We start from the raw sequence: 21,996 nt of genomic DNA, 5'->3' as shown, positions 1-21,996 counted from the left end.
ACACTAGTAGAACAAAGAAAAACAATCTAAATAGGTATCTTTCTGATGAATTAGGTAGATATAATGATTTAACCTAGATTATAAATAAACAATTTTAGACTATATTTGGGAAACATTTTCATGAAGAAATGCGTTCATTTCTTAATTATTCAGCACTCTGTACAGAGCATTACAATAGCACTGGTAGAGGATATGAAATTTCCTAGATTGTTTATTCCTTTTTTAAAAATTGTTTTAGGACATGTTTGCAGTGCATAAAGTTTATACCCATCTTAGGAAGTAGGTATATGTATATAACACAGCTTGATTCTTTTTTAACCTCGTCTCCTTCCCATTCACCTGCCTCCTTTCCTCTCTAAATGCCTTTTCCACGTTTTCATTCTTTTTGTTATTATTATTACTTTTAGTTCATGTATATGGCATATAATATTTATATTCATTGTGGGTATTTGATACATGTAAGTGACACATTTTAAACCTTTTCACTTCCTCTTCCCATCCCTCCTTCTCTCGGCTTCATTCTCCTGGACCCCTTCTCATTTGGAAAATATCTATCTCCTTGTTTCCTTCTATTTCCTTTATTTTGTTCTTTGGCTTACTCAAAGGAGAGATACGATATTGTATTTAAGCTTGTGTGTCTTATTTATTTCACTTACATTATATTTTCCAAATGCATCTATTTTATTACAAATGTCTCACATTTATCCTTTGTTATAGCCAAGTAGTATTTCATAATATATTGATACCACATTTTCTTTATCGATTTATCCATTGATAGGCATCCAGTCTGTTCCCAGGACTTAGCTATTGTGAACTGTGCTGTTATAAACACTGGTATAAGTATGTTGTTGTAATATGATACCTTTAGCACTTTGGGGAAGATAGTAGATGGGGAATAGCTGGATCAAATGGAATTTCTCTTTTTGTTTGTTTGTTTTTTGGCTTTTGGTTTCTCTTTTGAGACAAGATCTCATTGCTTAGCTTTCCTTTCATATCTCTATCTCCATTATTTCTTTCTCTTGCCTGATTGGTCTGGCTAATGTTTTGAGTACTATGTAGAAAAGAAGTGGTGATACTGAGCATCCTTGTCTTGCTCCTGATTTTAGAGAAAGAGCCTTCAGTTTTTCCCCCTTTTCTATGATGTTGGCCATTGGTTTGTCATAAATAGCCTTTATCAGATTCAGTTAAGGTCTTTATATCTACTTTCCTCAAAGTTTTATCATGAGGGCCGGGGACTTAGCTCAGTCATTTCACCATCTGCTACGCAAGTGCAAGGACCCGAGTTCCATCCCTGGTACCAAAGAAAAAACAGTAAAAAAAAAAATCCTAAAGTTTTTATCATGAAGTTGTGTTGGATTTTGTCAAAAGTTTTCTGCATCTACTGATATAATCATGTGATTTTTGTCTTTCCTTCTACTTATATGGTGTATTACATTAATTGATTTGCATGTGTTGAACCATCCTTGCAAGTCTGGGATGAACCCTATTTGGTAATGATGTATCATTCTTTTGATGAAGTGTTGCATTCTACTTTCCAATATCTTATCAAGAATTTGTGCATCTGTGTTCATTAGTGTATATACTGAAGGACATTATTCCCACAATTGTTCCTTCAGTCCTCTACATTCTAAGTTTTCCTCTTTGTTGGATTATTTTTTAAGCACTCAAGCTTGTTGTCATTATCCTCTTAAAACTATCTTTCCCTTGGTGCTAAATCTTCTCATTATTGTCACAACATTTCTCTTCTATTTATAACAAAAATCCTTGGAAGTATTTCCATATTCATTTGCTTCCACTTTTGCTTAAGCATATCTAATCCTATCAGCCTACTAAATCTGCATTGGTTAAGGTTACCAGTGTCCCCTATTTTGCTAAATCTAATGTTCAGTTTCCAACCCAAATGTCTCCTGACCTATTATTTGTCATGTAAAATAACAAAAAATTTCTTTATTCAGTACTCTCCACATTTTAACAATACTTCAGACACCAAATGTGTGGTTTTCTTCTGTACCAAACATTTCTTCAATTTCTGGAACATCAATTGGGTGTCCTACAATAACTCAATTCTGACACTACCCAAAGTTCACACACGTTATAGAGGTCAGTTCAGTCAGCTCCCCACTTTAGATGCCAGTTACAGCTTGGAGCCTCCAGGACTTCTGAGCAACTAGTTACCAATTAGTGTACCTACTACCTCCTCCTCAGGTATCATAATTTGTTAGAATTGCTCACAAAACCTGGAAAAACACTTTACTCATCTTCACAGATTAGGTATAAAGGATACAATCCAAGAGGAAATGCATAACAGTGATGTACTTCCATGCCCTATTTTCCCAGCACCTCAGAGTACTGCCCATTATGGAAGCTCCCTAAAAACCTTGTCTAGAGTTTTGATATAGTTTCCTTTACACAGAAATCGTTGATGAAATCATTGGCTATTGGTTAAGTCTTACAGCCCCCCTTCCATCTATGGAAGTCTGAGAAGAGTGGTGTATGTGTATGTATGTAAGTTCCAACCCTCTAATGTTATGAATGCTTCCCCTGATAGCCAGCCCTCAGTCAGCCATTAACATTAACTCAGGTACACTGCAATGAGAGTTATTATTAATAGCAAGAGATGCTCTTTTCACATTTATTTCTCTGGATATATTTCAAAAATGGGGGACAAAAGCCAAATGTTATAACAAAAGATGCACCTATGCCTTTTATCAGGAAGGAAATAGCAGATTTAAAACACTCTGAGTAGGAGCTAGGAATGAAGTAAAAATGTATATATTTTCCATTATTACTCAGTGTCACAGATGAGCATTCTCAATCCCCTCCTTTCAGTAACATGTTTATTGGGCTACTGAGATCCCAAACTCCCCCATTCTCACCTCCAGTTTTACTGTAATTCTCCTGTATTGTTTCCAAGACATATGTTTTTGGGGGGATATATTCAAGCCATATAAATTATCTCATTGAATTTTATGGTTTAAACACCTTTTAGACTGGTGATCTTCAATCCTTATTACGTGTTCACAGTTATATGTTAACCTTCACTATATCTTAACGTAGGGACTCTGTCAAGACTTTCAGGAACTCTGCATATTCTGATTTAATGGGTTTTTGATGGGGTCCAGGAAATGTTACACATTAGCAGCTCCTCAATTGATTCTGATGTGCAGCTGGACTTGAGGGAGAAACAGAAACTGTTCTGAACAGAAACAGTAAAAGACCTGTCCCTCACCTGCACACCAACAGCTTACTGATTGCCCCTAAGTATCTTTTATATAATTCTTTCCCTCTAGTCATGCTTTATTTGTCTAGCAGGGTATGTCTGATTTGAATACTTAAATATAACTAACAGATTAAATAGAAGGATGAATAAAGCCATGCCTATTTTTTAATTTTTCACAATCCCTTGTTTTAAATTTATTGGCTTTAGAAAAATGTATAATTATTTCAGTTTTTCCCAAATTATTGCTTATGTTTTAGAATAATTATAGAAGAAAAGCAGATTTTTCAAAAAGCAAAGTAGACCATACTAGTATATGTTTAATATAATTTAATATTTATTTTTGTGTTGGGGGTTGCTTCTAAGTATAGGGTCTATAGATGGCTTATTATCTTTATACCAGTTGCATTTTTATATATAGTCCCCAGATGACAGAATATAGTAAAATGAAAACTTCAGTGATACAGCTAGTTGCACTAAAACAAATTCTGCCACCAAACCATGAGAGATTTGAAGTGAATCTTCCCTAGTCAAGCTTTATAGATTAGAACACACTTTAGCCAACATCTTGATCTCAACCTTGTAAAAACTTAAGCTGACAACTCCAGTGAGCCGTTACAATATTCCTAAACTATAGCGTGTGAGATTAAAATAAATGGCTATTGTTTTTAGGTGATAAATTTTTGTCACTTTCTCAAAACAATAATCTAGGACACCTATGTAGTAAGTAGAAATTTCAAGCCTATTGTATCTTGGGTATGTATTTTGTTATGACTTATAGGTAGTGAATCCAGAAATATACTTGATGTGTATTCTATCTTGAGATTTGTACTGCTAGGCATATGGAAAGGGGAGGAGGGATAGCATCAAAGATTGCATGACACATTAAATGAAAAAGTCTGGAGCAAGTTATATAAGCCTAACTGAGCTCTGAAACGGCTCTGAAACGGAATCTTGCAGCATATCCTGGAAAAGCAAATGGATACAGTAAGTATTTATTTTGTTTTTACAAAACTGAATAATTAATATTCTCTCAGCTCATAAGACCTCATTTCAGGTTTGTAAAGGAGGACCTAATCTTGTCATCTTCCAATTTAGCAATTAACCTCTTTTGAAACCGCTCAAATTTAAGGACATTCTTTACACTATTTTATCCCTGATTCATGTTCTCATTCATTCACTAATTCTACCAGTTTTTATCGGTATCACATCCTGTTTTAGGTTCTGGGAATAGAGGGGCACAGAGGATACATGTGACCTTGCATGTAACCCAGATCTTGCGGCATGATGTTGCTATTAACTTTCAGCTCATTAAAGTTATCTATTCTTTTTCACTCTATCAAAATAGCCTCATTCCAATTATTAGTATGAGTTTCTATGTCTGATAATTAGTAAACATAAGTAAACTGATATTCTGTATAGCAGACTAAGCTTCCTTCAAATGGGAAGCCTACCTCAGAAAGGGAAGGTGTGATCTATTTTCTTAAATTCAGTTTCTCTTTCCACCAGCAAGCCAGGCATGCTTCCTGACTCACTGGGCACCCAAAGGAAAGGAATTTTTGACATATTTGGCAGTAAAAATGAGAAGAAGAGGCCAGGGTGGTTGTCAAAGCAGATACTTCCATGACACCTTTGTGACTTCCTTACGGTGCCCATCTCCTCCTGCAGTTGGGGATCTTTCTACAGAAATTGCTGAGATCCTAAAAGTTAATGTTAGCTGGCTCACTTTGGCCCATTCTCTCCATTCCTAACATCTCCTGCCTCTCCTCAAGTTGGTGCTCTTAGACAACCTCAGGTGAATATCTGGTGCACTAATGATGATAGTATGCATGAGGGAACCCGTTGTACTCTGATAACTTAATAAATAAATTCCTTCTCTAATGTTTAACTTCCTTTATAGGCAAGGAGTGAGGGATCCTCTAATAGCTGCACAAATAGATTTTTTAAAATTCTTTCTTTTAAACTTCCTTAGGCACTGGGCTTAGCTTTTCATATGATTATTTCAGGAAGTCCTTAGGTGATCTAAGTTCTCATTTTGAAATGTGGAAAACATTATCTGTTCTTGTTTTGATTGAAGCTTTAGGGCCCCAAATGAAAATAAAATAATAAGCTCTTACTTTATATCCTATTCTATTCAGACTTGTCAAGTAACCGCAGCTTACCATGCTTTTGACACTATTTCATAAAAAGTGAAAGGTATATATTTAAAAAGGAACCTAAGAGGTGTCTTTTTTCATTCAGTGTATTAACTGACCCTGTTTGTAATTTACTGATTCTGTTTATACCAATTCTAATGAATATATTTGTTACCCATCCTTTAAACTTACACATTTGAAGATGAGGAGAGGAGCCAAAAGTATTCATCTGAGAGTGATATTTGAAGAGCTAAACGCCCCCAATTGACATCTGAGGCTAAGCATTTAGCACTACTCTTTTCTAGAGAGGCAGCAAACCATCCCGTTGAAATGCTTTTTGCCACATTGTTTACTACATAATTTCTGAATGGAACTGAACTATAAAATAGAGCTAGAGAGTAAATGCAGTAATGACGGCTTGCGTGATAAAACCTGAGGTGCTGAGGAGATATCAAGACACTATCAAGGGAAGGAAGTGTTTATGTTACAGCTTAGAGTTACACATGAGATACCAAGAAAGAAAATGAAATATCTTCCAAATTAGTGTATTATAGAAAATCTTTCTCAAGTCCATGTCTCCTCTATTCTTTGGATCATGAGGTTAGTATACAGTATAAATACTAATGTATTTAATATTTAGTCAAAAAGATTTTAAAATGTTGTTCTCTGGAGTGGTCAGTGACCTTAAAATTGGACAAAACAAATAAATCACAGCCCATTGGCAAAGTGTTACGCAAGATAAAGTGTTGAACTTTAAAAGACTAATAAATTACATTGCTTAATTGTGTATCATTTAATCAACAGTGATGTGGATGCCTTACAGTTAAGTTTACTCAGTGTTTTGAGTGGAAAATTTTGTTTCCTCCTCAACTCACATTTATATGTAGAACACAAAACATCTGAATACAAGATACACCTTACACTGCAGACTGTCCTGTTACACAGAGGCAACTTGGAAAACTCGGGGATGTGGCAGGGGTGATGGCCGGTTCTCCCTTATTTCTGTGTATTCTATTCTGGGCTTTTACTAAAGCAGAGGGTGTTGATTTAAAATGAGAGGACTGTACACAATTCACTCTCATTCTCTTTTTCTCTTGAGTATTGTCTATGCTGAAGCTAGAATCACCATTGATGGTGTACTCTGAAAAACCGGACGAATTAACAAGGACTTTTACTGTATAATTATTTTTATTTTCCCATCTAATTTTCCATAAGGTAATTCAACCTGTATTTTTCCATGTCTTAATGAGACTGCAGAACTGAGCACTCTGTTTTAGGATGCTTAATTGTTTGCTAGACATTTCAGATCTTTTGCAATAGTGCTTAAGATACTTGAGATAAGTCCACATTCTAGAAGTCTTTCTGCCAATCTGACTTTTTGAATAAACTCTAATGACAATATTGTTGGAAGCCATTATGAGGATGCCATAAATGTCTTAGATGTGAATTATAGACAATAGGAAAGCCCGAAGGGTGGGAAAGGAGGGAAAAAGAGCATCATGGGGCTGACCAATTCTTTCAGGTTCTTAAGTATAATGAAATGTAGTTTTTTAATTGCTCTAGTTAAAAGCAATAGACAAAGTATTAAATCTTCATCTCATGACAATTTGCTTGCCTCTTATGGAACCAACATTCATTTCCTCCATCTGGCTAAATAGTTTGAAGCATATTTTCTCAGTAACTTGTTTAATCTCTCATTTTACATTTTCCTTATGGTCACCAGCAACCTTCTGCTCCAGATAGGTACATCTCAGAATCTGAAAGGTTGTGTTCTTTCCACCCCACTCCACTGCCTCTGTCAGAATGACCCTTTGGCCTAGCACATACAAGAGAGAGGGTGGAAATGCAGTTCTCTGTGCAGGCTGACATGTTGCAAGGCAACCCCAGTGTGTGAAATCTGTGATGGGGGTGGTGGGTGGCACTGATATCTGCAGTAGCTAACATCCATTGAGTGAATGTTTGCTATGCTTTTCATGTGATGAATTAATCAGATCCTGACTGCATTCATATGAAGTAGATTCTGTTATCTTTTTTACGGAAGAAGAACCTGAGGGACAGAAACATTTTATAATTTGCCACAATGCATGGGCTAATAAATAACAAAGTCATGACAAGAGGCCAGGTGATTGCCAAATCATTGTTCTCAAATGTCACCTCTATAGCTTAAGTTTATTTAAACAAATGGTTAATTTTCTTCTTAAAATGTCAGGATTGTGTTGAAGCCAAAGAGACTTTATGCATGCACATGTGTATTTAAATATCAGCTGAGAAGAATCTCCACATAGTCACTTATTTTCAGACACACACAAATACTCAGAAATTTGAAACACTGAAATTTGGCAATGAATTAAATAATACATCCAAAGATAACTCATGATTCTCTCATGTCATGGTCATTTGCTATCTCACTATGAGTGTTGTAATAATTCCAATATACTTTAAATGTGCCATTTGGATAAAATTAACTACACCCACAGTGTCCTGTAATATACTGTACATTTTGTTGCATTTGGTCACTGATGAATAATGCAGTGAAGAAAATTCACTTGTGGTGTTAACTCATTGACTCACCCTAGAATTCTTTATTCCACCCAGAGCAGCTGTTCCATCAATGATTGTTTACACAATTTTTTCACAAAACATTACATTTTTTACAAGAAATAATTTAGCATCAAGACTTTATCATCTCTGGTACTTCCATTTTCTCACAAGAAAAGCTTTTCAGTGTGCTTCATTATTAAAAGAAAATCTATAATACATCAAAATACTATGAGCTTGATGCATTCACAACATCTGGATTTTCATCCAACTGTGTAATAGTTATACAACACTGCATAATTTTTCTAGCATTGTTTCTTTCATTTTTCAGCAATATTTTCCATGTATTGTAGTAGTATTTGCTGACAAAGGATGCATTTCATTTTGCTCTTATGTACTATTTCAGTCATTTTTCCTGTATGTGAAAGAATAAGTGTTTCTCATATTTGTGGGATTTTGTCCTTCATTTTTAACTAAGAAATCTCAGAAGAGGCTAAAAAAGAGCATAGTTTACCATTATGCTCAGTGAGGTTTCTTAAGGTACTGCATTATCATTGACTAAGAGCCAGGGAAGGGGAGGTTTCATGTTATTGAAACCTTTAAAATTAATTACTGAGTATTAATATCTCACAATATACACTTAGAGAATAGCTTAGAGCAAATGATAAATGGCTTTACTTGATGCAATTTTTTTGCCTAATTGTTATCAGATCTAATTATTTCATTATTGTTTTCAAATTCACAAAGAGCTTGAACAAGAATGCTACAATTATCACATCTAATAGTGTTTATTAAAGTGTGCTTATAACATTAATAATAACATTAATATAATATTATTAATATTATTTTAAGCTTTGATTTCTTTTCAGATATCTTTTAGTATCAACTGCCTATTTTGTGGTATAATTACAAACTGATATAAGGCATACTGCCTATTTTGTGGTATAATTACAAACTATGATATAAGGAAAACTCCACAAAATTGGGCCCAGGCAAGCTTTTGTATATTTCAGCTTATCAAATTGAGACAGAAGAGAGATGGTATCACATATGAACCACCTTCTATGGAGGAACACTCTTGATATGACATAAAACTAGAGGAGTGGAATTCTATTTTTAATCTATGTAGTCAACATTAGTAGAATTTCTTTTTCATACATTTTAGATTTAAAAAAATTGTAACCAGAATTTCTTACATGCCATTTTGGAGAGTATTTTCTGATGAGAGCAGAGCTGTACATTACAGGCCATGCCAAAGCTGCCTCTGTTCTTGTCTCTAGCCTTTGCAGAGATCATATTCATGACGAGTCAAAAGCATCACAGCAATAAGCAATATACTTTTCTTTTGCCCAGGTTCCTTGTACCTATATCTGTGAACTTTCATGGGAGCTCATGCAGTGGAGTAGCTCAGATGGAAACAAGATATGATTCAGAGATACAAGCATGGACACTGTTATGGTTTGAGTCTTTCTTTTTTTATTAAGAGTAAGAAATATTTATTGGGAGAAAGAAAGCGATTGCCTAAGAGAGACAGAAGGGGGACATGAAAATGGGTTGCCCACTCACCCTGCGTTTCAAAGATGTTTTATACAGCAAAGCCATGTGGTGAGGCGGGTACAAAGTGGGACAGAACTATAAGGCCCAATGGAAATTTACAAGGTGGGCCTGAGGTGGGGCAAAACCATGACCAACCAATAAGATTACAAGTACAGTCACTCAGGTAATATTGATTAAATGGAGGTCAAATAGGGGAGCAAGTCACATAGCAAACATACAAGGATTTTCACTAAGAGTGGGGGTCAGGGATATTTCCTGGAGAGGCTGGGTTAAGATCTTGAACCCCACTCAAGTGATTGATACCTATATAGAATATCAACCACTGCTATTTATCCCCAGGGGAATCACAAGGGTATGTAGTTTTTCTCCTTTTACATTTCTGGTCTTCAGTGAATGTGTCTTGATTCTCCTCCATGTTGGCTCCTTGACTGTCCTCCATGTTGGCTCCTCTGGGCTGGCCCTGTCTAACTGCCTACAAGATATCTAATTAAGTTACCTATTTGCAACATTCCCCCCCTCTGAAGAAATACCCCTAGCTGCTATGAGGGGGCAAAGGGTGAAGACAAGTCTGGCTACTTCCAGCTGAAGAGGGTCAGAGTTGTCATCAGCAGTTAGAGTTACTCTACAGAGAGTCTATCCAAAGGCCCTTGATAGGTGCCAGGCATTGTCATCTTGGTAGCCATATAGCTTTGAGTCTGGAGGAGACAAAGCCAAAGAAACAGTTAATACATGGACCGAATTATAAGGTCAGCAGGATTGCTATGAATATAGCCAACAAGGGTTTTCACTGGGAAGAACTAGTAATAGCCTCTCACAGAAAGGATAAGGAGAAGGTCCAGGGGACTTCAGAATCCCAACATAGAAGTTGTATTGTATAGTTTAGCAGTTATAAGATGTTTACAAGGTTGATCTGGGGGACGCTGGTAAAAGAAGTCTGGCACATTTGTCATTGGTTCCATTTGTATGATTGCTTGGAGTTTGGCAGCCTTTAGGTAAGAATAAACAAAACCTTTAAGAAATTAGAGCATAATCTAAGCATGAGCATATTAGAATGCAAGGGCAGGTTTGGGAGAAAGTTACACTTAGAAATTGAAATAGTGATTGCAACCTGCTGAATCTTAGATTATTTTATTGCTAAGGGTTATCTATAATTCTGATACTTTGTCATAAGTCTCTCTAGTTTTAACTGTAAGAAGATGAAACAATTTGAAGAACAAATTTTACTAAGAAATATAAAACTCTAGCTGAGCTCTTATAGATTTTACCATAGTTTTTTCCTAATGATCCATAACTGTGGTCAGCTACATGTGTAGCTGGAAACTGCCAGAAGGGGTCAGTGACAGGAGCCCCTTTTTATATCTAGCTTTATTACTATAGCATTATTTTATACCTCTTCTGGTTATTCTTTTCTGTTGGGTGTTTAAGACCAAGTTAAAATGAGACCTGTGTCAAATCAGTATGAAATTCTTGCTATCTATCAAGGTCAGTTAAGTTTCCTCAGGCATTACTTTGGAACCATGCATAGAGCTTCTCAGCTCCTCTGTCAGTGTCAGCCATCAGGATGGGTCATGGCCTTGCTTGACCATGTTGCTTTCAGTGAGAGCATGGGAGATTTTTCCCTTTGTGACCCTCCTTTGGCACACAGTACATTTGTTCTCTGGTGCCCAGCAATCTCCCTGCTCAGGAGGTTGAGTGACTTACCAAAGATGTAGGATCTCATAGTGATATGGAAAAGTTTTAGATAACTTAATAGACTGAATATTAAGGTAGTTGTAGAAGCAAAATAAGTAATATATTCCTTTAAGATTTGCTTTTCCCATAACTCTCGTTGTTTGAGGTGATGGTTATCTGATTCTTTTACCAGTAACTTCATTATAGATAACATTTTAACCTAACAAAGTTGCAAATGCCTGGGTGAATTTACAATGTATATGTGGCAATCTTGTGTCTGTGCCTTGTAAATAGGGACTGAAATTGTTTTAACACATCAAAGACCACTAGGGATGAGATAATGACTAACAAAGGTATAAAAAGAAAAGATTAACAAAGAACCATGCAGACACTGACCAGACCAGTTTCTGGTGGTCCTGCCTGCTTGTGAGTAGAACTTTTATTATTCTCCCTGAATTCTGTGTCTCTGTGTATTTCTTTCCATGATTTTCTGGAACAGTAGGAAAATGTTCCCTCATGTCCGGGATTTTTGTTGACCTTGAGGGGCCAGGGCCAAAATATTGGCTGTCCTCATAGCCCAGTTACCTTTCTAGTTTTGTTCTCCAAACGTTAGTTGTTGAACACCCAGAAGAGAAGATCAGTGACATAAGTATTTCAATAGGAGCAGTGAGATTAACTATTACAATTTAGTATGGATATTAAGCACTTTTGAAATAATACAGTTACAGGGCTGTTATTTTACTAACCATGGTTGTTTAGTTGAATCCCTGCAGTTAACACAACAGTTATACATTATATAGAGAAACTTAAGATAAAGAGCTATACATAGTATTTTAGCATGTAACAATCATGATGACTTTTTTTTGTAACAATTACATGTCCATCTTTGCATGAATAGTATTTTAGTCAAACACCTCCATCTGATCACAAGACATTAAATGACATAAAGAAAACTCATTTGTTATCTTTTAGTAGAATGCCATCTAAAGAGAACATACATATTGGCCTAAAAATGTATCTTACAAGTTCAAAATATTTAGCCTCTAATTTTAGTGTGTGACATTGTTTCAACTGTTTGGCAACTGAACATCCCTAAGTATGGTAACACATATAACATACATCACATAAGTCTTTAAGAAAACTACTATTTGATTGGTTATCTCATGCTAGCTTGATATGTACCTCTTATCACAAGTAGCTGACATGCAAGAGAAAGGTAGATACCTGAGTCAAAAAAGATCATTACCATAAGCAATATCCTAGAAGACTTGTACACCAGGAAGGCATGAATGGATATACCATAAAATAACAATGAGTATCAGTTACATGAAACTCTTTGTTTGTATCAAGAGCATTTTAAATAAAACCTTTTTTTCCCAACAGAAAACTTAGACCATGACCAATGTATACATATGAAAATATTATGTTTAGCAATGTATTTCCCACAAGGCAGTGGAAATTATTGGGGTTCCCTTTGTGAACAAAGGCTGGAATAAATTTTTTCCAGGCAGCTACTTCTTTATTTACTGAGGAGAGTCCTGTCCCATAGTTTTCCTAAGCCCAAGAGTCTTTAATTGTCTTAACAAAGTTTTAGATGACCTGTGAGAGCCAGATCATAACAATTAGCACATTATTTTGACCAATGAAAGATTCCCAAGTTATACATAGACCACAATATGTACTGTATTTGTAAAACCAGTTGACATTATTTGAATCATCTGGCAACCTGGGGGAACCATGTCTTTAATTACATTTATCTATAAGCCAAGTTGAGTTACAGGCAAACATCTTAAAAAAATCCAAAATGCCAAAAGAAAAAAGTTCAAACAAAAAAGCTGTACATGTTTTAACAAATTGAATAGACAGACACCCACATAGGACAACTTGTTTATAAACAAGAGTGCACTCAGATGTATTTGGCCAAGTTGAATTATAATAACTTTTATAATGTTTAGATTTATAACTATAAAAAAGACTAGTCAGAACTTTGTAGATCAATTAACAGAGATCTCTTGTAATAAGAATCAAAAGGAATAAAAATTTTCTACACTTGTGAAAGCAAGAACGGTTTTAAAATGGGCCCTAAGCTGACAGTTTATCTGACTGGAATACCCAGCTACCCAAGCTTCTCATGGTTGCTTTGATAGCCGCAGTTGTTTGACAGTCACATGTAATTATTTCCTCTAAAGGGACAGACAACTAAAGGTAATTTTAATTATTTCCAGTGGGGTCTGCTCAGGCCAGATTTGCATGTAGTACAGACTAGGTGACCCTCTTTGGAGCTAAGTATGAATTCTATGCAGGGAGGGAAGAAGGACTACCAAGGATTCAACCTGCTGTGCTATAGATGTCTACCTATGTCAGTTTTTCCCATTTTGAAAAAAAAAAGAAAAGAAAAGAAGGCATCCCTGTCTATACCTCTTGTTCTGTGCCCAATCTAAGGTGTTCCTTAGACATCTCATCCAGGGCCAGAGATGGCAGACTAGGTGCAAGGAAAGGGCCAGAGCCAGTTTAGCTGTTCTTACCATTCTCTAATTTTACCTGAAGGCTGAAAGATAAATCTGGACTGAAACTTTTACATTTGTTTTTTGTGAGTTTCAGGATTAAACCTAGATCAATTTTCTCTATGGCCCAGAGATAAATGAAGGTCAGCTTTACTCTGGAAGGATTCACCATTCTGGAAGCTTTGTCTTGAAATCCAGCAGCCACAGCAAAGGGAAGTACCTTGAATCAAACTGCTTTATTTCTCAGGAGCAGAGCAGTGGAGAAGGGATAGAAGAGTGACTATAAGTATGGCGCATGAACTAAATTTTAACCATCTCAGTTATAGAAGGACAATCAAGATCAGGAGCTTTTCCAGAGTGGATCTGTGATCCTTAGCAAAACATGTCTCCAGAGACAAAAGCTATGATTAACTCTAAGTGAATTGCCAAGCAGAAAATCAAACCAATAATCAAAGAACTCAAATGGCTGCCTTTGCCTCTTGAAAGGGAATGAGTGTTCTAACTATATTGATTAGGGTTTATTATTTTAATGAATTACTCTGAATCTACAATATCTAATTTATGATTGAAATACACTACAGGCTGTTGAGCAGCTCCCTGATGTTGTAGAAACACTCCCAAAGGCATGTCTCACCTTTTATTAACATGAAAACTGAAATGGTGTCCTGTAATTAGGCACTTAGAAGTGCTTGTTTGAACTTCTAGAGTGCAGTCTGGGAATGAAGTCCACAGGTGTCTGTCTCTTGGGTTTTTCTATAAACTAATAGAGGGGTCACACAATCTCACTATGTCCTGTTATCTGAAGGCCACAAAAGCCTGTAATTTCCAGAAATCTCCTTAGCTGTTTTAGAGTCTTGGGCTATGGAAAGGAAAGAATTTTTCTTTCTTCCCCCAGTTTGTGGATTCCCTTAGATGTAATAAGACCTAAATATTTTACCTCAAGGCTGCAAGGTTGTGCCTTAGATCTAGAAATACTATAACCTCTGTCTGTTAGAAAATTCAGCAGAGCAGATGTCTTGGCTAGAAAGCTCTTCTGAGGGGGCACATAACAGCATACCATCTGCATATTGCAAGACTGTGACTTGGGAAAATGTATAGTATTTCCTTTTATCAAATCATGATGTAGGGAAGTCCTATTTTTCCAGAAAAATAGTTGACAATTTAAAATAATTGAAGAACTTAGTTCTCATGTTTCTTAGACCTTCAAGAATACATGCCTGTGTTCCCAATGAGAAATGTAATTGTGTTGTATACCTAAAATGTACCAATAAAAGAATTTAAGGGGGAAAAAAAAAGAATACATGCCTGAAAATGTCTTCTATTTAATCTTATATGATTGCCAGGCCATTGAGGGTGTTGCATAGGAACTGCTTGTGTTCTAGTAGAAACCACTTGTCCCCCTGGCTGCCTATCTTTTGAGGTTCCAAAATTAAAATATCTGTCTCAATATGTAGTAGCAGCTTGTAATACTACTTGTCTCTCATTAGAAATCAATGTTTGATTTAAGAGCAACATTACATCTTTTTAATCTACTCCATAGGTCTGAGTAAGTCCTCTAAAGACCTCAATGTACATATCAGGGTCATCTGAAAACTTTTTAAGGTCTCATTTAATGTCTTAGATCACTGAGAGAAAAAGACACATGAACACAGGTAGTCCCATATTTGTCATTTACTTCCTGCAAGAGATGTTGTCTTTGAGGGAACTGAACAATTTAGCTAAGGATGGATATAGCCTCACAGAGATTAATTATGACTGGCCTAGAAATTTCACCCTCAGCACCTGGGGGTCAAGCCTTAAAGTTGTCTTGGAAACTTTGTTCTCAAGTTCTAAAGGGCAAGGAGTAGCCTCAGGCTTAGAAGTACCGAATGTCATAAGGCTGAGGTGTGTCTCATTTTTCTATGTCCTACATTTACATTTGAACACGAGCAAGAATTACTTTTTAATGTAAAGAAAATCTCAACATAAGATGATTTTGACCATTTTCTCCCTTTTACAGTATAATTCTAATTGTGAGACAGCATCATAGTACTTTCTTCTGTGTACTTAGCTTAGGAGGTAGGCACACCACACATGGGTGTAGCGAAATACTGAATTGCTCCTTAATATATTCCAAAGGAGTAAGAGGTTCAGATATAGAGTCCCAGTTTGAAACAAGAGAAACAAATATGGTGTCCCGTAAGTTTATGCTTAATTCCTGTGACCCCTAGGGTGCCCCCAGGGCATCCCCCAAGGTTTATACCACTCCAGGGTAGGTATCTACTGTTTAAAGAGAGAACCAGAAAATAAAACTGGACTGGACTATCTACCCTTTACCAGCACCTGATCTTATCTTCCTCAGGTAACTCATATCCTTACTCCAGTAGGTGCTCTTAAAGCACAAGTTACAATTGACTTCAGCCATAACAATCATGTTTATTTTTTATTTTCTTTTTATTTAAAAAAAAATTTATATCCTTTTATTGGTACAATTTAGGTGTACAATATAATGACATTCATCATTGCAAATATGCACCTTTACATACTCTCTTGGTTCTTATTTTTTCCGCATTCCCCTGCCCTCCCTTCAACCCCTCCATCCCTCCCTATTTACAAAGACTTTGTTTCCATTTTTTCATTTTCTCATATTCATTCCATTCTCTTATTTCCTTTCCCTCACCCCTCCCAGTTCCCCCTCGTCTTTGCCCCCTTTCTTCCTATTTCACATTATCTATTATACCTTTTAGTCCTTATTTACACTTTCAGTTTCTCAAACTAGATAAGTTATTTGGTATTTACATGTGTGTCTTGTTTATTTCACTTGAGTATCACTTCAATGGGCATCCATTTAGCAATATATGTCTCTAATTTCTCATTTTTTATGGCTGAGTAGTACTCCATTTATTAAAAAAAACCATGCATTTTCTTGATCCAGTCTCCAGTTGATGGGCATTTGGGCTGTTCCCAAGTTTTAGCTATTACAAACTGTGCTGCTGTGAACATAGGTGCACATATATCACTGTGGTAAGATTCTTTTAATTTTGGGGAGAAGATACCCAGTAGGGCAATAGCTGGGTCAAATGAGACTTCCAGACCTAGTTCTTTGAGGTATCTCCATACTAATTTCCACAGTGGTTGCACCAGTCTACACTCCAACTAGCAGTGGAGCAGTGTTCCTCTTTCCCTACAGCCCCACCAGCATTTGCTATTGGTTGATTTCATGAGAGCAGCTATTCTTTCTGGAGTGAGGTGGAATCTCAGTGTTGTTTTTATTTGCATTTCTTGAATGATCAGGGATGTTGAACATTTTTTCATATGTTTATTTGCCATGTCTACTTCTTTGTGTGAGAAATGTGTGTTCATTTCAGATGCCCATTTTCGGATTGGGTCTTTAAATTTGGGAGGTCTGATTTTTTTAAGTTCTTCATAGATTCGAGATAGTAGACCTTTGTCTAAGGGACCACTGGTGAATTTTTTTTCCCACATTGTGGGTTGTCTCTTCACACTGCTGGTGTTTTCTCTTCCTATGCAGAAGCTTTTTAATAAGAAAAGATCCCATTTGTTGATTGTTTGTGCTAGTTCACAGGCAACTGAGGTTTTGTTCATAAAATCTTTTCCTATACTGATGTCTTCATGAGTTCTACCTAACCTCTGTTCCAAGTGGTTCAGAGTTTCCATTTTAATATTTAGATCTCCAATCCATTTCAATTTTAGTTTAGTGCATGGTGAGAGATATAGATCCAGTTTTAATCTTTGGCAAGTTGAAAGCCAATTTTCCCAGCACCATTTACTAAAGAGGCTGTCTTTCCTCCAGTGAGGGTGTTTGGCTCCTTTATCGAAGATGTGATGACAGAGTGTGTCTGGCGTTGTTTCTGCATCTTCTAATCTGTTCCACTGGTCCTCAGGTCTGTTTCTTTGCCAGTACCATGCTGTTTTTATCACAGTAGCTTTGTAGTATAGTTGCAAGTCGGTGGTTGTAATACCCCCTGTCATGTCTCTGTTACCTAGAATTGTTTTTGCTCTTCTGGGTCTCTTCTTGTTCCAAATGAATTTTTGGATTGTTTTCTCAAGGTCTATGGAGAATGCTGCTGGTATTTCAATTTGGATTACATTGAATCTATATAGAAATGTTGGAAGTATAGCCATTTTCACATGTTGATCCTTCCTACCCAGGAGCAAGGGATGTCTTTCCATTTTCTGATATCCCCTTCAATCTCTCTTTTCAGAGTGCTATAGTTTTCAGACAAGAGGTCTCTGATTTCTTTTGTTAGGTTGATTGTAGGTATTTCAGGTTTTTGGATGCTATTTTGAAAGGAATTGTTTGCCCTATTTCTCTCTCAGTGAGCCTGTTGTTTGTGTAGAGGAAAGCTATTGATTTTAATATGTTGACCTTGTATTCAGCTACTTTACTGTATTTTCTTATTAAATCTAGAAGACTTTTGGTGAAGTTATTGGGGTCTTCTACATAGAGCATCATCTCATCTGCAAATAATGACAATTTGAATTCTTCATTTCCTATCTTTTATTCTTTTATTTCTTTTTCTTTTCTAATTGCTGTGGCTAATGTTTCCAAAACTATATTGAACAGGAGTGGTGATAGTGGACATCCTTGTCTTGTTCCTGATTTTAATGTGAAGGATTTCAGTTTTTGACCATTTAGTATGATATTGGCTGTTGGTTTTTCATTGATGGCTTTTATTAGATTGAGGTAGAGACCATCTATTCTGATTTTCTGTAGGTTTTTTTTTTTATTGTAAATGCATGTTGGATTTTGTCAAATGATTTTTCTGCATCTATTGAGATGATCACATGGTTTTTGTCCTTGTCTCTATTGGTATAGTGTAGTACATTTATTGATTTACATATGTTGAACCATCCCTGCATCCCTGGGATGAATCCCACTTGGTCAGGGTGTATGATCTTCTTGATGATCTGCATTTATTTGCCAGTATCTTATTAAGGATTTTTGCATCTATGTTCATTAGTGCAATTGGCCTATAGTTCTCTGTATTGGTTGGGTCTTTCTCTGCTTTGGTGATCAAGGTGATGTTTGCTTCCAGGAATGATTTTGGGAGCATTGCTTCCCTTTCAATTTCATTGAAGAGTTTAAACAGTAGTGGCAGTAGTTCCTCTCTAAATATATTGTAGAATTCAGCAGTGAAGCCATCAGGACCCAGGTTTTTCTTGGTTGGTAAGTTTTTAATTATGTTTTCAATTTCTTTGGTTGATATTGGGTTGTTTAGAATTTTTAGGTCATCTTCATTCAACTTTGGTAATTCATGCAAGTCTAAGAATCTGTCAGTTTCTTCTGTGTTTTCCATCTTATTGGCATATAGGTTCTGGAAGTAGATATCGATGATCCTCTGGATTTCTGCTGGGTCTGTTGTAATTTCACCCTTCTTAGCCCTAATTGCACGGATTTAGGCCTTTTCTTTCCTTTTTTCTGATAACGTTGGCTAAGGGTTTTTCAATTTTATTTACTCTGTCGAAGAACTAAGTCTTGACTTCTTTGATCTTTTGTATTGTTTTCTTAGTCTCCATTGCACTGATTTCTGCCCTGATATTTATAATTTCCTCCCTTCTATGAGCTTTGGGTTTGTCCTGCTTTTCTTTTTGTTTAAGTTTGAAGTTCAGCATCAGGTTGTTTAATTGGGCTCACTATGTTTTCCTAATATGATTATTCACTGCTATGAATTTCCCTCTAAGACTGCTTTCATTGTGTCCCATAAATTCTGATATGTTGTATTGTCATTGTCATTTATTTGAAGGAGCTGTTTGATTTCTTCTTTAATTTACTCTATGACCCATTGGTTATTCAGAAATGTGTTGTTCAATTTCCATGTATTTATGAAGTTTTTGCAGTTTCTTTTGCAGCTGATATCCAATTTCATCACACTATGATCTGATAATATACAGGGGATAAATTCAATTCCTTTGGATTTACCTAAATATGTTCTATGAGCAAGTATGTGGTCTATTTTGGAGAATGACTCATGTGCAGCTGAGAAGAATGTGTATTCTGATTTTGTGGGGTGAAACTCTGTAAACAACTGTTAAGTTCATATGCTCAAGAATTTGAGTTCTCGTATTTTATTGCTTGTCTTTTGTTTAGTTGATTTATCTATTTGTGACAATGGGGTATTGAGGTCCCTCACTAATATTGTATTAGTGGTTATATGGCTTTTTATGTCCATTAAAATTTTTTTTATATCATTGGGTGCTCTAGTGTTTGGTGCAGAGATATTTATGATTGTCATCTCTTCCTCTTGGATTTTCCCTTTACAAGGATATAGTGTCCTTCTTTGTCTCTCTTAATCAGTGTGGGCTTGAAATCTACTTGGTATTCAAAGAGAATAGCTACTCCTGCTTTTTTTGGGTTCCTGTCACATGGAGTATTGTTTTTCTCCCTTTAACTTTCAGTTTATGAGTTTCTTTTTGAATTGTGTGTTTCTTGTATGCAGCATATTGTTGGATCTTGCTTCTTGACCCATTCTGCCTGTCTATTTCTTTTGAATGGTGAATTGAGACCATTAATATTGATGGTTATAACTGATAAGTATTGAGTTATCATTGTCATGACTTTTTCTTTTTTTTTTTTTATCCTCCCCCTTTGCTTTTAATTTCTTGTCTTGCCTGGTAGATTCATTCTGCTGGGCTTTCTGGGGTTGTGATCCTCATTGTCTTTTCCTGGGATTTTGTCTAAAATTTTTGTTGGGTTGGTTTTGTATTCATGAAGTTCCTAATGTGCTCTTTGTCATGAAAGTATCTTATTTCTCCATCAATTTTGAAAGACATTTTTGCAGGGTACATCAATCTGGTTTGGAGGTTATTTTCCTTTAGGGTTTGAAACACATCAGTCCAAGCTCTTCTTGCCTTGAAGTTTTGCACTGAGAAGTCTGCTGTGATTCTGATGGGCTTTCCTTTGTATGTGATTTGTTTCTTTCTTTCTTTCTTTTTTTTTTTGTTACCAGGGATTGAACTTGGGTCCTTGCACTTGCGCAGCAGGTGGTGAAACCATGGAGCTAAATCCCCGGCCCTGTGATTTTTTTCTTTTCTCTAACTACTTGTAGAATCTTGCTCTTCTGTTGGGTTTCTGGAATCTTAACAATTATATGCCTATGTGTAGGTTCTTTTTTGATCAAGGCTAGTTGGAGTCCTATATGCCTTGCTTATCTGTATGTCAAATTCTTTTCCCCTTCTTGGGAAGTTTTCTGCCATCACTTCTGTAAACAATTTTTTATGTCATCTGCACTCTTTCCTGTTTCTTCATTGACTCCAATCAGTCTTATGTTATTTTTATTTACATTATCTAGAAGCTGCTGGATTGATTTCTCATGGTCCCTTAAAATTTTAAAGAATTTTTTCTTTTCCTTGTCCTTAGTTACAATCTTATCTTCTATAGCTGAAATTCTGTCTTCACATTGGCTCATTCTGCTGCGTAGACTTTCAATGGAGCTTTTAATCTCCTGGAAATCTGTTTGCATCTGTATTATGGATTTAATTTGTTTTCTATGTTGGCATTATATCATGTTCCTCAGCTCCTCTATTTTTTTTTTATCTGTATTCTCTCTAGATTTATTAATCATGTCTTGTGCTATGGGCACAGTCTTTGCTCTTACGTGAGAAATTGTTTCTGATTTCATTTTTTCCAGATCCTCTTTCATTGCTGGTTAAGGGAGTCTAGGTGGTTGAGTATCTGAGTGTTCCATCTCATTTCCCCTTGCAGTTGCTGTAGGTGGTCTGGAAGTCTGGTTCTGAGGCTTGTTAACTGGTCTTCTCATTTTGACAGGTGGGGGTTGTTTCTGTCACCTACATGGCTCACCTCCTCTGTGCTGGGAACTGTGGCATGCCTACCTGGAAGCCTCCTGCCTGGGAGCTGTGGCTTGCAGACCTGGAAGTCTCCTCTGGGCTAGGAGCTGTGGTACACTGAACCGGAGGCATTGTCTGTGCTGGGAGCCATGGCACCCCTACCCAGAAGCCTCCTCTATGCTGGTAGCAATGGCATGCTGACCTGGTCATCTCCTCTGGGCTGGAAGCTGTCATAACAATTATATTTAGAGGAGGAAGTATTGCTAGCAAACCAAGAGATTTAAACTACTGCTTTCAAAATAGAGAGAGGGGAATAGGTCAACAGTCAAATTAGGGCACTTTTCCTGCAAAAGAGATCACATCCGAGATGGTAAATCAGAGATTCTGCCTTAGGCCCTAGGGCAGAGAATGGTCTGAGAAATTTTTGTTGTCTGTCCAGTCATTTAGGCAACTTTTATTAGCAGCAATACAAGGCTACTCCTTTAAGGTCCATTTTAAATTCACTAAGTATTTTGAAACTCATAGGTCCTCCTAGCAGCCACAATCTGCATAATAAAGGCACTCTTATTAACTTCTTATGCATGAA

At 36.3% G+C, this 21,996-nt stretch overlaps 1 long non-coding RNA gene across 6 annotated transcripts in view; it reads left to right on the top strand.

Annotated features, from left to right (window-relative positions):
• Positions 1 to 3,995: 3,995 nt before the first annotated feature.
• Positions 3,996 to 21,996, top strand: part of LOC147830026 (uncharacterized) — a 145,160-nt gene continuing 127,159 nt past the window's right edge. For all 6 annotated transcript variants that reach the window (XR_015443110.1, XR_015443113.1, XR_015443116.1 and 3 more), the window contains exons 1-2: positions 3,996 to 4,204; positions 9,244 to 9,348. This is a non-coding gene — a long non-coding RNA (uncharacterized LOC147830026). The remainder of the gene's footprint in view (positions 4,205 to 9,243; positions 9,349 to 21,996) is intronic.

The sequence above is a fragment of the Heterocephalus glaber genome, unplaced genomic scaffold (genome assembly GCF_053883595.1).
Source record: "Heterocephalus glaber isolate CG9 unplaced genomic scaffold, H.glaber_assembly_v1.0 deba00000331, whole genome shotgun sequence".
In the NCBI taxonomy this organism is placed as follows: domain Eukaryota; kingdom Metazoa; phylum Chordata; class Mammalia; order Rodentia; family Bathyergidae; genus Heterocephalus; species Heterocephalus glaber.
Note: the sequence above shows the minus strand (reverse complement) of the source record. Positions and strands in the feature narration are given on the sequence as shown.